The following is a 10,854-nucleotide window of genomic DNA, read 5'->3' on the forward strand; positions in this document are numbered from 1 at the left end:
CCATGCCTAAACTGATAACATTATCTATACCTTGATTGATTATCTACAGACACAGAAAGCTATAAGCTTCCTCTCTAGTGACTTAAATTGAAACCTTCTTCTTTCAAATTTTCCCATTGTGTCCTTTGAAACTCTAGTCATTCTATGATTGATAAATTCTCTACCTCTGTCCTTCGCTGCCAATATATTTTCCTTTGAGAATATCCATTTCCTACAGCTTACCTATTATCTCACTCCTAACCCTGAGGCTGCTTCCAGAAAAATGGCTTTTCCTTTAATAAAACCCTGATTCGAAGCTTATTCCACTGTTTTTTACTACTTTCTACTCTTTCTGTATTCCTCCAACCATGTGCTCTATCAACTCTTATTTTCTCCCTAATCAGTACTGTTTTCTGTCAAAACTTACTTTCTTAACGTCCAGACCCCATCAACTGTTTGTTCTCTTTTGGTTAAGTACCATATCCCACTCTCTTTTTTTCTTACATAATCCTGGATCAAAAACAACTGTATAGAAGTATAAATCCTGGTATGTGCTTCTACTAGTTTGCTAGAAAGAAAAAAAAAAAAAACTCAACAAGTAAGTCTTTTTACCATAATAAATTGAGTCTTTGATATTACTTCTGAATCCTACAACATCTTACTCCTCTGTTAAGTCAGGGAATCTTTGCAATGATTTCCCTCTAAGCTTTTAATATCTACTCAAATTCGTTGTCAAAAGGAAATGTTTTCCTTTTAACAGACATGTATAGCTGAGAAATGGCATAGGTTTCCTTTTTTAGCAATAATCTCGCCTCGGATAAACCTCATTGGCTATCATACTACCACTGCGCAAAGCTAGGTTTCCTTTTTTTTTTTTTAAGAGAATCTTAATTCTTTAATTTGGTTGGGCTTATTAATGATAGTCCTGTTTGTGCGTTAAATGTGATGGTAGCTTCTTGTTTTTTTTTAAAGATTTTTTTTTTTTTTTTTTTTTTAATTGACAGGGAGAGCACAAGCAGGAGGGGCAGCAGAGAGATAGGGAGAAGCAGGATCCCTGCTGAAGAAGGAGTCCAACATGGGGCTTGATCTCAGGACTTTGGGAAGGCAGATGCTTAACGCTTCACTGACAGAGCCACCCAGGTACCCCTAGCTTCTTGTTTAGAAATAAAGTATTTTATACACCACTTGCAAATAAAAATGTAAAAATGACATGAGAATAAATGTTGATTTAAGCGCTTCCTTTAAGCTCTTACTATCAAGAACAAAAGATGAAAAACATTCTCTTGATAATTGTGAAGAAATGACAACTACAACGAAAACAGATTGAATTCAGAGTAGGACAAGAATTCTGAGTTTGGTAACAGATACTCTGCTGTAACTTCCACAGTGTTTTTATAGACATTTTAGGAGTCTTTGGTTTTTATTGCCAGCAGTTCTGCTTTAAATTAAGGTTGAACATCTGGGGCACCTGGGTGGCTTAGTTAGTTGAGCGTCTGACTCTTGGTTTCAGCTCAGGTTGTGATTTCACAGTCCTGGGATGAGCCCTATGTGGGGCTTCACACTCAGTATAGAGTCTGCTTCTCCCTCTCTGCTCCTTGACTCATGCCCATTGGTCTCCTCATATAGGGGTATATGAGTTTGAGTTTCTAGGATGTAACATCCTGGCTATTTATCTGAGTGTTGCTGAAGTATATTTGATATACAGAGAAACATTTTTGCCTGTGAAATAATTGATTTCTTTTTTTTTTAAGATTTTATTTACATGAGAAAGAGAATGAGAGAGCATGAGAGGGGAGAGAGTCAGAGGGAGAAGCAGATTCCCTGTTGAGCAGGGCACTGGATGCAGGACTTAATCCTGGGACTCCAGGATCATGACCTAAGCCGAAGGCAGTCACTTAACCAACTGAGCCACCCAGGTGCCTGAAATAACTGATTTATAATTGAATTCAGCAAGATAGGGATCTTTGAGTTTGTGGTCCTCTACTTTTAAGGGTGGATGTTACACAGCATGAAAAGGCTAATTCATGAACAACCATTTAGGGATATAAAAACCCTTCCTTGATTAAAGCATAAATATTTCCATGACAGTTTGCTAAAACTTACATTTTTTTCAATGTCTTTTAAAATAGATAGACTGGTAAACTGTGGGAAAAATATAATAAGAATGCAATGGGGTAAAAATTATTTATACCAATTAGAAAAACTAGGAAGTATAGATATACTAAAATTAGATACTCATAATTTATAGTTTCATAAACTACAAATGCTATTAAATATAAAGTTTAACTAATAAAAAGACCATAAGAAAAATAATAGCAATAATCATATTAAAAAGCGTGAATTATATACACAAATACTAAAGGAATAAAATACAAATATTTTGACATAATCTATAATGAATATGAAAAATTAATTAAGTGGATATATTTTAAAAATAGTTAAAATTACGACACTAAATGTATACCAATAGTCTATAATTCTGTGGCTTACATGAAGTTTCACTCCACCCCCCCCAACTATACTGGACATTAACTGGAGCTGTCCTCCAGGTTTTCTGCCTACAACAACCTGAAAGAAATAATGTTGGATTAAGAGGAGGATTTAAAGTGAACAAGCCCCAGTCTGTATTGAATGAAGGTATTCTGGAAGCTATATGGAGTGGAAAAGTGTTTTTAATTTATTTTTTTAAACAAATGATTTCTCTAATGTTGAAGAGACTATTAATACTTTCCAATCAGTAAAAAATGGTTCCATTTACCAACCCTGACATTTAAGTAACTCTTAGCAACAAAATATACAAGTAAACAAAGGTAACAACACAAAAACAAACTTTCAATGTGTTCATAACAAAAGAACATGGTGCTGGGGGGAATGAGGAAGCAAATTGACAGAATAAGCTCTTATTGTAGACTATATGAAAAATAAGTAACAAAAAGGAATCAGCTCTTTTTCTTTGACATGGGGGAACTCTCTCTTTAAGACTGTATCAACATGGAAGGGACTGGAAGAGATTATGCTGAGTAAAATAATTCAAGTAGAGAGAGTCAATTACACGGTTTCACTTACTTGTAGAGAATAAGGAATAACACGGAGGACATTGGGAGATGGAGAGGAGAGACAAACCATGTTTGGGGGAGATTGGAGGGAGAGACAAACCATGAGAGACTGTGGACTCTGAGAAACAAACTGAGGGAGATGGGGAGTTGGGTGAGCCTGGTGGTGGGTATTATGGAGGGCACGTATTGCATGGAGCACTGGGAGTGGTGCATAAATGATAAATTTTGTAACTCTGGGGAAAAAAAAAAAGACTAATCTTTGGCAAAATCTCATCCAAAATGGCTTTTCATCCTTTAATCTACACAAAGGATCATTGAATGTTTCCATAGTCACTTTCTAATATAGCAGTACTTACTGTATTGCAATAATCCCTTAATTCTCTCTTTTTTTTTAGTAGACTAAAAGAACCTTCAAGACAAAAAATGTGCCTTTTAATTTTTCTACAATGTATCTGTTGCAGTACTTTGACAGTAGATCATGGATAAACACTTGATGAACGTAGTGCATGAATCAGTGACCAGGATAGAGAAAGCTCTCAAAATAATGTGTTTTCAACTGAATTGACCATATCTATCCTACTGAAAATTAGTATATGTGCTGCCGAAGCAAGCACATATCCTACTGAAAATTAGAATGAACTCTTATTTCTCTTCACCTCTGTTAAACATGAGGTCCTATATTCTATTTCTCCTTTTGTTGGTATATTCTCTTAGCATCAATATTCATTCCATTCCCATTTTATTACACTGCATGCCATGTCATGTAGTATTTATATTACTAAAAAGAAACACTGTTTTAAAATGTATAGGACATACTTTTTTAAAAATTTATCTTTAATTTTTTGTAATTTTACTTTATTTTTTCTTCAATGTTCCAAGATTCATTATTTATGCACCACACCCAGTGCTCGATGCAATACATGCCCTCCATATTACGCACCACCAGGCTCACCCAACCCCCGCCCCAAATCCTCTCTTTCTTAGAGAGTCCACAGTCTCTCATGGTTCGTCTCATTCTCTGATTTCCCCCGACTCACTTCTCCTCTCCATCTCCCAAAGCCCTCCATGTTATTCCTTATGCTCCACAAGTAAGTGTGACCATATGATAATTGACTGTCTCTGCTTGACTTATTTCACTCAGCATAATCTCTTCCAGTCCCATCCATGTTGATACAAAAGTTGGGTATTTATCCTTTCTGAGGGAAGCATAGTAGTCCTTTGTATATATGGGCCATATCTTCTTTATCCAGTTGTCTTTTGAAGGGCATCTTGGTTCTTTCCACATTTTGGTGACTGTGGCCATTGCTGCTGTGAACATTGGGACACATATGACACTTCTTTCACTACATCTGTATCTTTGGGGTAAATACCCAGTAGTGCAATTGCAGGGTCATAGGGCAGCTCTATTTATAATTTCTTAAGGAATCTCCACACTGTTTTCCAAAGTGGCTGCACCAACTTCCATTCCCACCAATAGTGTAAGAGGGTTCCCCTTTCTCCACATCTTCTTCAACACTTGTTGTTTACTATCTTGTTGATTTTGGCCATTCTAACTCATGTAAGGTGGTATCTCAATGTGGTTTTGATTTGAATCTCCCTGATGGCTAATGATGATGAATATTTTTTTCATGTGTCTGCTAGCCATTTGTATGTCTTCTTTAGAGAAGTGTCTGTTCATGTCTTCTGCCCATTTTTTGACATGATTATCTGTTTTGTGTGTGTTGAGTTTGAGAGTTCTTTATAGATCTTGGATATCAGCCCTTTGTCTGTAGTGTAATTTGCTAATATCTTCTCCCATTCCATGGTGGACTCTGTTTTGTTGACCGTTTCTTTTGCTGTGCATAAGCTATTACTATAGCACCAATAACCATAAGATATCTGGGAATGAACGTAACCAAAGACGTAAAGGCTCTGTACTGAAGGAACTATAGAATACTCATGAAAGAAATTGAAGAGGACACAAAAATATGGAAAAGCATTCCATTCTTATGGATTGGAGGAATAAACATTGTTAAAATGTCTATACTGCCTAGAACAATATATATACTTTCAATGACATCCTGATCAAAATTCCACTGGTATTTTTCAAAGTGCTGGAACAAGCAATCCTAAAATTTATATGGAACCAGAAAAGACCTCAAATTGCCAAGGAAATGTTGAAAAAGAAAAACAAAACTGGGGGCATCATGTTGCCTGATGTCAAGCTTTCCTACAAAGCTGTGATCACCAAGACAGCATGATACTGACACAAACACACACACACACACAGACCAGTGGAACAGAGTAGAGAGCTCAGATATGGATCCTCAACTCTATGGTCAAATAATAATCGACAAAGCAGGAAAAAATATCCAGTGGAAAAAAGACAGTCTCTCCAATAAACGATCTGGGAAAATTGGACAGCTATGTATAGAAGAATGAAAGTCAACCATTCTCTTCGACCATAAACAAAGATAAACTCTAAATGGATAAAAGACCTCAACAGGAAGCAGGAATCTATCAAAATCCTAGAGGAGAACATAGGCAGTAACCTCTTCAACATCAGCCACAGCAACTTCTTTCAAGACATGTCTCCAAAGGCAAAGGAAACAAAAGCAAAAATGAACTTTGAGGACCTCGCCAAGATCAGGAAATACTTAAAAAAAAAAAACCTCCTGCACAATGTTGCTAGTGTCATTCTCACTTGGTTTAAAACTTGGTCATTGAAAAAAGGAGTGGACCCCTCCAAAGTGTCAATATTTTGGGGACTGAGTCAGGGCTTTGAAGGGGAGGTAAAGGGTAGAACTTGGGAAACAAAATACATGCAATAATTAATAATAATAATAATAATATATTTAATTGAAAGATAGAGAGCAGGTTTACATTTTATTTCAGATAAATATCTGGCTTTGGAATGCCTACTAGATCTTGTAGGTTCTTACTCCACAGACTAGGGCAAACATGCTGACAAGTCAGGGTGCCTGGGTGGTTCAGTGGGTTAAAGCTCTTGCCTTTGGCTCAGATCATGATCTCAGGGTCCTGGGATGGAGTCCCGCATTGGGCTCTCTGCTCAGCAGGGAGCCTGCTTCTTCCTCTCTCTCTCTCTGCCTGCCTCTCTGCCTACTTGTGATCTCTCTCTGTCAAATAAATAAATAAAAATTTTTTTTTAAGATTTTATTTATTTATTTGACAGACAGAAATCACAAGTAGACGGAGAGGCAGGCAGAGAGAGAGAGAGGGAAGCAGGCTCCCTGCTGAGCAGAGAGCCCGATGCGGGCCTCGATCCCAGGACCCTGAGATCATAACCTGAGCCGATGGCAGCGGCTTAACCCACTGAGCCACCCAGGAGCCCTAAATAAATAAAATCTTAAAAAAAAAAAAAAATGACAAGTCAGGTTTCAGCATGATGAACCTAGCAATCAAAAGCCTTCCTACAGAAGATTTATCAAGAGGAAGGATGGTAGACATCAGCATTAAGGACTTGAGCTTAGGTAAAAACATCAAAAGAATTAAGAATAATAATTATGTGACACTATCATTATTGTCTATAATATCTTCTATATAAAGTTTTTTTTTTTTACTGTTTTTGAATAGAAAGGGTAACTATAAAGCTAATGTCACCTCTATGACAAAGTTACACTTACATACAACTCTTTTTTGTGTTTGAAAACATTGTTCAGTTTAAGATAGGATTCTCTTAACTGTTTATGAGTCACAAATTTGTGATTTAAATCACGAATTGTAAACAATAGTAAAATAAGTTAGCATCTAATGAGACATTTCCTGGTGATAGTGAGAAGTTAGAAGCAAGTTAGATAGCAAAGAAAAGCCACATTTTAACGTAAACTGTTTAGGAAAATCTGTATTCTAGATACTGTATTTTCTGGCAATCAAAGGATGACCATACTTGAAACAACACTCAAAGAATGGTTTAAGTTTAGATGTGTTTATATTTGGTAATAAGCAGAGATTCCTATAAACCTGACTTGATTAAATGGTTGTAAAAATAATTTCCTATGAAATCAGTCATTTCATTTTTAATCACTGTCTATAAGCTCATTCTGGAGAAAATATTTGAGTACCTATCATCATTTCTTAGTCATTACTTAGAAAATGAATGTAGCTCATGGATTTTAGTGCTTTCCAGAAAATGCAATTTTAAAGCACATAAAAATTCTCATGCTTTAAGAAATAAAAGGTTTTGCATGACTATTTACCAAAAAATATAAGCTATTACTTTGTAAAATCAAATGAATTCACATGTAAGATTTTGTATCCTTAATTCTGATTTTTTAAAAAAATCTGTCTTTAAAATATTACTGTACATTTTGGCTGAGGTAAAATTTCAAATCTCAAAGGTATACTTTTTTTCACATTACTTTTTTATTTATTCAATCACCATGACTACTCATATTCAACTCTTCGCACCTGCAGGTGAATCAAAGCCAAGTTCTAAGATGTTTTGGCATCTTACTTCTTCATAGGGGAAAAGAGAAAGTCAAACTCTGGTTTTTGCTGACCTTACATTATAGTGTACATGAAAAGCAGCAGATACATATTATTTTTTTCCCTTGGTCTGTTTTAATCTCAGTGACTGTTGTCTTCATGAGAACCTACTTATAAGATGAGTTGGATATACAATAAAGGGAAATAATTTTGCTAGTGCTTCAGGACCCATTGGCTGATCTAACTGTATAATCATAAATTGTGACATATCTTTTATGATTACTTATAGTAGATGACTGAATAATGCCTTCATCATATATTCCTGAACTGTTTAAGTAATCATGTCTGCTATTGTAAGCTTTATCTGAGACTAATGGACTGCAATGTGAGTTATGAGTCCTCAACTGAAGCTCTTAGTATAATATGATACTTAACTTTCTTGCCACAAAGGTTACATGATATGTGAACATCATGAAAATATGTGTGCATGAACATATGACTATTGACTGATAAATTTTGCTTTTTTTTCCTGCATAAGTAATGAAAAAGTACTTCATGTGTTAACAACTAAGTTTATGTGTTACCTATCCACAAAAGAAAACATTTTTATTAGAAAATATATGTAGTTTAATTGATGAGATGTGATTAGACGCTTACAATTGTTGGTATAAATTTATAATGATATACATATTTATTTATCCAAGTCCTGAACTATTACTCATTCTTCTGCATCTTTTTTAGGTACCTGAAAAATGGGATTTTTTGTTAAATTTTCTACACTATTTTGTTAAAAACAGATTTATTAGCAATAATAGCATTAAAACAGTATAAAACAGTAACAGATTAATAGCAATAAAACAGTATGATTTGAAGCTATAGTATCTTAGGGGACTTGATTTTTCTTTTTATCAACTGTTAAAGCAAGTTCATGTGTAAGGGAATTTGTTTCTAGTAACTATATAGCAAAATGAAGTTAAATGATAATAAATTTCACTTTCATTAGATATAGTCACTCTGAGTGAAATTTATATTGTTTGATGTCTGGACACTTAGATGACCTTATAGAAAATCTTTGTAGACATTCTGTTGTAACTGACTGTAAAATTCAAAGACCACAGATAACAAATCACAGTGGGGGTGGAGGAAGATGTGCTAATTGGAATAGCTGAATATATTATGTTATCCTAAAAACAGAAAAACAAAACCAAAAATCTCCTACATATTTCTTACATAAAGGCCTGCAGTTGAAGAGGGTATAGGGATAGTCTCCTTAAAAAAAAAAAAAAAAAGAGGGAAAAATATAATAACAGTAATCAATGGAAAAGCCAAGATGATGGCTTTCCTGAATTATGTATGTTTTAGGAGATGCAGTCAGGAAGATACGAATAGTGACATAATAAATTGTTTTTGAGAGTGGCTTCCTATATAAAATTGATCATCATAAGGAAATGCCACTTCTGGGGGCGCGTGGGTGCTCGTTAAGCTTCTGCCTTTGGCTAGGTCATGATCTTGGAGTTCTGGGATCAAGTCCCACATCGGGCTCCCTGCTAGAGGGGAAGCCTGCTTCTCCTTCTCCCATTCCCTCTGCTTGTGTTCTCTCTCTCACTTTGTCCCTCTCTGTCAAATAAATAAAATCCTTAAAAAAAAATACCACTTCTGAACAAAAACCAGCTGAATAAATGTGTTAGGCAGATGTTGAGGATAAATTTATCTTAATCTAAAAAAAAGATGTTTAATTTGCATCTTTTATATATTTAATATATTATTCTTTCAATTAGTTTTAACATAAAAATAGTGTCTAAAATATCTTGCAGAGGAAAGCTATTTATATATTTTCTTCTTGTGAGGCAGGTTGAGGTCTTTTACATGTATTAATCATAGCATGAATACATCATTTTTCACCGTTCTAGGGAGACTATAAAGCATTCTCATATCACTGAAACTGAAAAAGAGATTCCTATACCAATTAGCTGATTTGTCTTTCATTTAACTTTTCTGATGTTCAGAACTGGATTTCACTGAGGACTATAAATAATAAGGAAATTGAAAATACTCATCTACTTTTAAACTTTGAGATCGAACCCATGACAACTGCATAAAATAATTATAAATCTAATGTTTGATTTAGCAATAAAACTAAAAAACATTTGTCTTGGAAGACTGTATCATCATTCTTAGGGGAAACTGTTGGAGATCTGTAATGTTAATAATTAGAGCTATATTCTAACCCTATTTTTATACCATATTACATGCTGTACTATTCATATTAATTAAATGTCTATATTTAGATGAAAACTTTAAAACTTCACTCAATTCTATTAGAACTAAGAGTTTTTATTAAACACATTAAACAATGAACAGAGATGCTGTCATGTTTGTACACTTAAAATATCAAGATATATCTTGAGAGAAGTCAAATTTTGTACACTTGTTATTTAGACAGTGAGATATTAAGGAGAATTTTCTTCTCACTCTGGTTTCTTCTTTTGTTACTGTGTATACCATCATACCCTGTTCTCTAATTCTAGAATATTTATCTGTATAAAGCATTCCTTCTTTATTCTGTTTTCCATTATTTATATTTTCTGTAACTGGATCATTATTTACCCTTGTCTAAAGGACAGAAATATTCTGATATTATATTGAAGTATTTGGATGTTATCGAAAAAATACATGCATACATGTTTTAAAAAATTTGTCTATAAGCTCTTTCCATTCTCTCTCCCATCCATTTTGGTGGCGGCTCTTGGTTGGGGCTGTCCTGTACCTAAGGCAGAAAGATGATGGCCGCAGAAAAGACGAAAAATTCGCTGGAGTCGATCAACTCCAGGCTCCAGCTCGCTATGAAAAGTGTAAAGTGTGTGCTGGGGTACAAGCAGATTCTGAAAATGATCAGACATGGCAAAGCGAAGCTAGTCATCCTCTCTGACAACTGCTCGGCCTTGAGGAAATCTGAAATAGAATACTACACCATTTGACCAAAACTGGTGTCCATCACTACAGTGGCAATAATATTGAATTGGGTACAGCCTGTGGCAAATACTACAGAGTGTGCACGCTGGCTATCATTGATCCAGGTGATTCTGATATCAGAAGAAGCATGCCAGAACAGACTGGTGAAAAGTAAATCACGCAGAATTTTTAATAAAACTGGCCACATCTTGTTTTACACACACACACACACACACACACACACACACACACATAATTTGTCTATATGATCATTCTTGACAGAAAGCTTTGAACAACTCTTCAGAGTTGATAATATGCTTGGACTTGGCAACTATACAAAGAAACAACACAGATGTAGTGGATGAAAGCATTGTCACCAGGGTCAGGCAGCTGAGGAAACTGTGCCATCCTTTACTAGATACGTGACCTCAGACAAGTAACT

General features: G+C 35.0%; 2 pseudogenes; one reads left to right on the top strand and one right to left on the bottom strand.

The window, feature by feature from the left end:
* Positions 1–682: 682 nt before the first annotated feature.
* On the bottom strand, positions 683–836 carry LOC116594546 (annotated as a pseudogene).
* Positions 837–10,231: 9,395 nt separating this feature from the next.
* Positions 10,232–10,587, top strand: LOC116592344 (annotated as a pseudogene).
* Positions 10,588–10,854: the final 267 nt, after the last annotated feature.

Source organism: Mustela erminea, chromosome 6, assembly GCF_009829155.1.
Source record: "Mustela erminea isolate mMusErm1 chromosome 6, mMusErm1.Pri, whole genome shotgun sequence".
Taxonomy (NCBI): domain Eukaryota; kingdom Metazoa; phylum Chordata; class Mammalia; order Carnivora; family Mustelidae; genus Mustela; species Mustela erminea.